This window comes from Vigna unguiculata, chromosome 3 (genome assembly GCF_037176805.1).
Source record: "Vigna unguiculata cultivar grain cowpea cultivar isolate G323 ecotype 2 chromosome 3, ASM3717680v1, whole genome shotgun sequence".
Classification (NCBI taxonomy): domain Eukaryota; kingdom Viridiplantae; phylum Streptophyta; class Magnoliopsida; order Fabales; family Fabaceae; genus Vigna; species Vigna unguiculata.
Genome location: NC_140794.1, coordinates 59,885,595 through 59,894,280, shown reverse-complemented (window position 1 = coordinate 59,894,280; position 8,686 = coordinate 59,885,595). Strand labels below are relative to the sequence as shown.

Sequence of the window (8,686 nt, the reverse complement as noted above, 5' to 3'; positions counted from 1 at the left end):
TTATTTGCCTGATTTTTTCTTCAAGGCAGCCACCTAGTGAAAGTAATAAGGGTTGATTTTTGTAATTTATAATGAAACTTGTGGTACATAAGAAGTGCATCCTTTGGATAATAAAAATAAATTGTTTAATAAATTTTAAAACTTTTTACAAAAACTAATAGGAAGCTCTGCACTTATTTGTTTATTATGTCCCACTTATTTGCCTATTTTTTTCTTCAACGCAGCCTCCTAGTGAAAGAAATAAGTGTTGATTTTAGTAACTTATATTCAAACTTGTGATACATAAGAAGTGAATATCTTTGAATAATAAAAAAAAATTGCTTAATAAATTTTAAAATTTTTAATGAAAACTAATAGGTAGCTCTTCACTTATTTGTTTATTATGCGCCACTTATTTGCCTGATTTTTTCTTCAAGGTAGCCACCTAGTGAAAGTAATAAGGGTTGATTTTTGTAACTTATAATCAAACTTCTGGTACATAAGAAGTGCATCCCTTTGGATAATAAAAATAAATTATTTAATAAATTTTAAAACTTTTTAAAAAAACTAATAGGTAGCTCTGCACTTATTTGTTTATTATGTTCCACTTATTTGCCTATTTTTTTCTTCCAGGGAGCCACCTACTAAAAGTAAGAAGGGTTGATTTTTGTAACTTATATTCAAACTTGTGATAAATAAGAAGTGAATTCCTTTGAATAATAAAAAAAAATTGTTTAATAAATTTTAAAATTTGTTTTGAAAACTAATAGGTAGCTCTTGACTTATTTGTTTATTATGCCCCACTTATTTGCATATTTTCTTGTTGAAGGTAGCCACTAGTGAAAGTAATAAGGGTTTGTTTTTGTAACTTATAATGAAACTTGTGGCACATAAGAAGTACATCCCTTTGGATAACAAAAATAAATTTTTTAATAAATTTTAAAAATTTTTAGGAAATCTAATAGGTAGCTCTGCACTTATTTGCCTATATTTTTCTTCAAGGCAGCAAAATAGCGAAAGTAATAAGGGTTGATTTTTGTAACTTATATTCAAACTTGTGGTACATAAGAAGTGAATCCCTTCGAATAAAAAAAAATTGTTTAATAAATTTTAAAACTTTTTAAGAAAACTAATAGATAGCTCTCCACTTATTTGTTTATTATGCCCCATTTATTTGCTTGTTTTTTTCTTCAAGGCAGCCACCTAGTGAAAGTAATATGGGTTGATTTTTGTAACTTATGATCAAACTTGTGGTACATAAGAAGTGCATACCTTTGAATAACAAAAATAAATTGTTTAATCAATTTTAAAAATTTTTACGAAATCTAATAGGTAGCTCTGCACTTATTTGTTTATTATGTCCCACGTATTTGTCTATTTTTTTTTTCAAGGGAGCCACATAGTGAAAGTAAAAAAATTAGGTACCTTTGGAGCCATATTGAAACTTGTGGTACATAAGAAGTGAATACCTTTAAATAGTAAAAAAAAATTGTTTAATAAATTTTAAAACTTTTTACGAAAACAAATAGGTAGTTCTTCACTTATTTGTTTATTATGCCTCACTTATTTGCCTATTCTTTTCTTGAAGGCAGCCACCTAGTCAAAGTAATAAGGGTTGATTATTGTAACTTAAATTTAAACTTTGGTACATAAGAAGTGAATCCCTTTGGATAATAAAAAAAAATTGTTTAATAAATTTTAAAACTTTTTACAAAAACTAATAGATAGCTCTCCATTTATTTGTTTATTATGCCCCACTTATTTGCCTATTTTTCGCTTCAAGGCAGCCAGCTAGTGATAGTAATAAGGGTTGATTTTTGTAACTTATAATCAAACTTGTGGTACATAAGAGCATCTCTTTGGATAACAAAAAGTAATTTTTTTAATAAATTTTAAAACTTTTTACGAAATCTAATAGGTAGCTCTGCACTTATTTGTTTATTATGTCCCAATTATTAGCCTATTTTTTTCTTCACGGCAGCCACATAGTGAAAGTAATAAGGGTTGATTTTTGTAACTTATAATCAAACTTGTGGTACATAAGAAGTAAATCCCTTTGAATAGTAAAAAAAAATTGTTTAATAAATTTTAAAACTTTTTACGAAAACAAATAGGTTGCTCTGCACTTGGTTGTTTATTATGCCCCACTTATTTGCCTATTTTTTTCTTCAGGACAGCCAACTAGTGAAAGTGATAAGAGTTTATTTTTGTAACTTATAATCAAACTTGTGGTACATAAGAAGGGCATCCTTTGGATATCAAAAATAAATTGTTTAATAAATTTTAAAACTTTTTACGAAATCTAATAGGTAGCTCTGCACTTATTTGTTTATTATCTCCCACTTCTTTGCCTATTTTTTTTCTTCAAGGGAGCCACATAGTGAAAGTAATAAGGGCTGATTTTTGTAAGTTATAATCAAACTTGTGGTACATAAAAAGTGAATCCCTTTGAATAGTAAAAAAAATTGTTTAATAAATTTTAAAACTTTTTTCGAAAACAAATAGGTAGCTCTCCACTTATTTGTTTATTATGTCCCACTTATTTTCCTATTTTGTTCTTCAAGGCAGCCAGCTAGTGAAAGTAATAAGAGTTGATTTTTGTATCTTATAATCAAACTTGTGGTACATAAGAAGTGCATCCTTTGAATAATAAAAATAAATCTTTTAATAAATTTTAAAACTTTTTACGAAAATTAATAGGTAGGTCTCCACTTATTTGTTTATTATGCCCAACTTATTTGTCGCTTTTTTACTTCAAGGCACCCACCTAGTGAAATTAATAAGGGTTGATTTTTGTAACTTATAATCAAACTTATGGTACATAAGAAGTGCATCCTTTGGATAATAAAACTAAATTGCTTAATAAATTTTAAAAGTTTTTACAAAAATTAATAGGTAGCTCTCCACTTATTTGTTTATTTTATCCTACTTATTTGCCTATTTTTTTCTTCAAGGCAGCCAGCTAGTGAAAGTAATAAGGGTTGATTTTTGTAACTTATAATCAAACTTGTGGTACATAAGAAGTGCATCCTTTTGGATAATAAAAATAAATTGTTTAATAAATTTTGAAACTTTTTACGAATACTAATAGGTAGCTCTGCACTTATTTGTTTATTATGTCCCACTTATTTGCCTATTTTTTTCTTGAAGGCAGCCACCTAGTGAAATTAATAAGGGTTGATTTTTTTAACTTATATTAAAACATGTGATACATAAGAAGTGAATTCCCTTGAATAATAAAAAAAAATTGTTTAATAAATTTTAAATTTTTTTATTAAAACTAATAGGTAGCTCTTCACTTATTTGTTTATTATGCCCCACTTATTTGCCTATTTTTTTCCTCAAGGCAGCCATCTAGTGAAAGTAATAAGGGTTGATTATTGTAACTTATATTCAAACTTGTGTTACATAAGAAGTGAATCCCTTTGAATAATAAAAAAAATTGTTTAATAAATTTTAAAACTTTTTACAAAAACTAATAGATAGCTCTCCACTTATTTGTTTATTATGCCCCACTTATTTGCCTACTTTTTCTTCAGCCACCTAGTGAAAGTTATAAGGGTTGATTTTTGTAACTTATAATCAAACTTGTGGTACATAAGAAGTGAATCCCTTTGAATAGTTAAAAAAATTGTTTAATAAATTTTAAAACTTTTTACGAAAACAAACAGGTAGCTCTGCACTTATTAGTATATTATGCCCCACTTATTTGCCTAATTTTTTCTTCAAATCAGCCACCTAGTGAAAGTAATAAAGGTTGATTTTTCTAACTTATAATCAAACTTGTGGTACAGAAGAAGTGCATCCTTTGGATAATAAAAATAAATTATTTAATAAATTTTAAAACTTTTTACGAAAACTAATAGGTAGCTCTGCAGTTATTTGTTTATTATGTCCCATTTATTTGCGTATTTTTTTCTTCAGCGCAGCCACATTGTGAAAGTAATAAGGGTTGATTTTTGTAATTTATAATCAAACTTGTGGTACATAAGAAGTTCATCCTTTGGATAATAAAAATAAATTGTTTAATAAATTTTAAAACTTTTTACAAAAACTAATAGGTAGCTCTGCACTTATTTGTTTATTATGTGCCACTTATTTGCCTATTTTTTTCTTCAAGGCAGCCTACCTAGTGAAAGAAATAAGTGTTGATTTTTGTAACTTATATTCAAACTTGTGATACATAAGAAGTGAATTCCTTTGAATAATAAAAAAAATTGTTTAATAAATTTTAAAATTTTTAATGAAAACTGTTAGAATATGTGGTTCTCATTCAATTCCTAATACCACATGTTACTTAAGCACTAATTTTTAATCATTACTCTGCTTAAGTTTTAGAGACTCTTCATATGGCCTATTTACTAGTGCAGTTTCTGAAGACTCTTCATATGGCTTATTGAGTGGTTCAACTTTGAAGCCTATAAATAACATCTCCATGACTTGAAAAAAATATAGAAAAACATTTACAGAGACACACTTTGTAATAGACACTTGAGTGTTTTTGGTGAGGATTCTTGTTCCCATTTAAGAGCTTTGTACTCTTCTTTTCATAGTGGAACTTTGTTCATTATCGTCCCGTGGTTTTTCCTCTTACATTCAAAAGAGGTTTTCCACGTAAATCCTTGTGTGTTATTTCTCTTGCTCTTTTATTTGCTTCTCTTTAATTTCCAATTGTCACGATCCTGCGCTTCCGCATGCTACGATACCATAACAAAAACTAATAGGTAGCTCTTCACTTATTTGTTTATTATGCCGCACTTATTTGCCTATTTTTTTCTTCAAGGCAGCCACCTAATGAAAGTAATAAGGGTTGATTTTTGTAACTTATAATCAAACTTGTGGTACATAAGAAGTGCATCCTTTGGATAATGAAAATAAATTGTTTAATAAATTTTAAAACTTTTTACGAAAACTAATAGGTAGCTCTGCACTTATTTGTTTATTATGCCCCACTTATTTGCCTATTTTTTTCTTCAGAGCAACCACCTAGTGAAAGAAATAAGTGTTGATTTTTGTAACTTATATTCAAACTTGTGATACCTAAGAAGTGAATTCCTTTGAATAATAAAAAAAAATTGTTTAATAAATTTTAAAACTTTTTACAAAAACTAATAGATAGCTCTCCACTTATTTGTTTATTATGGCCCACTTATTTCCCTATTTTTTCTTCAAGGCAGCCACCTAGTGAAAGTAATAAGGGTTGATTTTTATAACTTATAATCAAACTTGTCGTACATAAGAGCATCTCTTTGGATAACTAAAATAAATTTTTTAATAAATTTTAAAACTTTTTACGAAATCTAATAGGTAGCTCTGCACTTATTTATTTATTATGTCCCAATTATTAGCCTATTTTTTTCTTCACGGTAGCCACATAGTGAAAGTAATAAGGGTTGATTTTTGTAACTTATAATCAAACTTGTGGTACATAAGAAGTGAATCCCTTTGAATAGTAAAAAAAATTGTTTAATAAATCTTAAAACTTTTTACGAAAACAAATAGGTAGCTCTGCACTTATTTGTTTATTATGCTCCACTTATTTGCCTATTTTTTTCTTGAAGGCAGCCACCTAGTGAAAGTAATAAGGGTTGATTTTTGTAACTTATATTCAAACTTGTGGCACATAAGAACTGAATTCCTTCGAATAAGACAAAAAAATTGTTTAAAAAATTTTAAAACTTTTTAATAAAACTAATAGATAGCTCTCCTCTTATCTGTTTATTATGCCCCACTTATTTGCCTATTTTTTCTTCAAGGCAGCCACCTAGTGAAAGTAATAAGAGTTGGTTTTTGTAACTTATAATCAAACTTGTGGTACATAAGAGGTGCATCCCTTTGGATAATAAAAATAAATTGTTTAATAAATTTTAAAACTTTTTAGGAAAACTAATAGGTAACTCTGCACTTATTTGTTTATTATGTCCCACTTATATGCCTATTTTTTTCTTGAAGGCAGTCACCTAGTGAAAGTAATAAGGGTTTATTTTTGTAACTTATATTCAAACTTGTGGTACATAAGAAGTGAATCCCTTTGAATAATAAAAAAAAAGTTGTTTAATAAATTTTAAAACTTTTTACAAAAATTAATAGATAACTCCCCACTTATTTGTTTATTATGCCCCACATATTTGCCTATTTTTTTCTTCAAGGCAACTACCTATTGAAAGTAATAAGGGTTGATTTTTGTAACTTCTAATCAAACTTGTGGTACATAAGAAGTGGATCCCTTCGGATAATAAAAAAAATTGTTTAATAAATTTTATAAATTTTTACGAAAACTAACATGTAGCTCTGCACTTATTACTTTATTATGTCCAACTTATTTGCCTATTTTTTTCTTGAAGGCAGCCACCTAGTGAAAGTAATAAGAGTTTATTTTTGTAACTTATAATCAAACATGTGGTACATAAGAAGTGCATCCTTTGGATTGTTTAATAAATTTTAAAACTTTTTACAAAAACTAATTGGTAGCTCTTCACTTATTTGTTTATTATGCCCCACTTATTTGACTAATTTTTTTCTTCAAGGCAGCCACCTAGTGAAAGTAATAAGCGTTGATTTTTTTAACTTATATTCAAACTTGTGGTACATAAGAAGTGCATCCCTTTGGATAATAACTATAAATTGTTTAATAAATTTTAAAATTTTTTATGAAAACTAATAGGTAGCTCTTCACTTATTTGTTTATTATGCCCCACTTATTTGCATATTTTTTTCTTCAAGGCAGCCACCTAGTGAAAGTAATAAGGGTTGATTTGTGTAACTTATATTGAAACTTGTGGTACATAAGAAGTGAATCCCTTTGAATAATAAAATAAATTGTTTAATAAATTTTAAAAGTTTTTACGAAAACTAATAGGTAGCTCTGCACTTATTTGATTATTATGCTCCACTTATTTGCCTATTTTTTTCTTGAAGGCAGCCACCTAGTAGTAATAAGGGTTGATTTTTGTAACTTATATTCAAACTTGTGGTATAGAAGAACTGAATCCCTTTGAATAATAAAAAAAATTGTTTAATAAATTTTAAAACTTTTTACGAAAACTAATATATAGCTCTCCACTTATTTGTTTATTATGCCCCACTTATTTGCCTAATTTTTCTTCAAGGCAGCCACCTAGTGAAAGTAATAAGGGTTGATTTTTTTACCTTATAATCAAACTTGTGATACATAAGAAGTCAATTCCTTTGAATAATAAAAAAAAAATTGTTTAATAAATTTTAAAATTTTTTATGAAAACTAATAGGTAGCTCTTCACTTTTTTGTTTATTATGCCCCACTTATTTGCCTATTTTCTTCTTGAAGGCAGCCAACTACTGAAAGTAATAAGGGTTGATTTTTGTAACATATATTCAAACTTGTGGTACATAAGAAGTATATCCCTTTGGATAATAAAAATAAATTGTTTAATAAATTTTAAAACTTTTTACGAAAACTAATATATAGCTCTCTACTTATTTGTTTATTATGCCCCACTTATTTGCCTAATTTTTCTTGAAGGCAGCCACCTACTGAAAGTAATAAGGGTTGATTTTTGTAACTTATAATCAAACTATCCGACTTATTCTTAATCCAATCTAATAAAAGACCCAGTCAGGAGACAGACACTACAATAGTTGTGTAGTGAACGAACTATCATTTCTAAATTTATGGATTCCTTTTCACTACTAGAATCTTTCCTTGAATTCGAGACAAAAATATTTACAACATTTTTTAAGCTACTGATGCTTATAATTTCGAATCAAACGCAATTCTCAAGACTCCTTTTCCCTCGCTTGCTTCTGTTGGAAAAAAAGTTTTCTAAAAAAACGTAATATAATCTTTCATTTACAGTTTCTTATCGATCAGGCGACACCCGGATTTGAACTGGGGAAAAAGGATTTGCAGTCCCCCGCCTTACCACTCGGCCATGCCGCCAATAAAAATATAGATATGAAGTTTTTGAGAATACTCCCCCCTTTTCTTTCTATTGAAAAATTGAAAAACAATCTTGAGACAAATCGCAACCGTTAACTATTCTTTTATGAATTATTCTTGAATATTTGAATAGAAATTTTTTTTTCTTAATGAGATCAGAAAATAAAAATTGATACATAACCAATCAATATTGCTTTTTTTTTTTAACTTTGTTCATTCTAATTATAACAGCAACTTTCAATATATGTAAACCCTAGAATATCAATTTGATCTGTTACACAGATATTATCTAATCGAGTATCTTATCCATATCTATATAGATATAGAATACCAATACTATACGGTATTTTCAAGAAATTATCGTGCTTATTCTTTTTTTACAATTTTCAATAGAAAATTTGTAAAAATTCACACAACATGTTATGTGTTTGTTATCCTGAACAAATATGACTGCAATAAAGTTAGAGACAGATCTATAGCTGCATTTAAATATATGCATGTTTCAAAAATACAAGCCTTATTACATTACACATAACATACTCTAATCATATTCTCCCCAATTCTCTCCAAAATACTTCACTTCAAAATATATCTTTTCTTGACAATTTCGAATGGATTTTTTTTTGTATCCAATTGAATTTGAATATGTAATATCATAATAATGATAGAAATGAAATGCATTTTTTTAGATTCCTAAAAAAAATATTGAAATGCCCGTAGAAATTTCCAATCCTTTTTTAGATTAGACTTTCGATTCTATCTGTTTGTTTTGTTGCAAATTCCTTCGAA

At 27.8% G+C, this 8,686-nt stretch overlaps 1 non-coding gene across 1 annotated transcript; it reads right to left on the bottom strand.

Annotated features, from left to right (window-relative positions):
* Positions 1-7,826: 7,826 nt before the first annotated feature.
* On the bottom strand, positions 7,827-7,897 carry TRNAC-GCA (transfer RNA cysteine (anticodon GCA)). Its single transcript has one exon. It is a non-coding gene; the product is annotated as a tRNA-Cys (tRNA).
* Between the last annotated feature and the right edge of the window lie 789 nt (positions 7,898-8,686).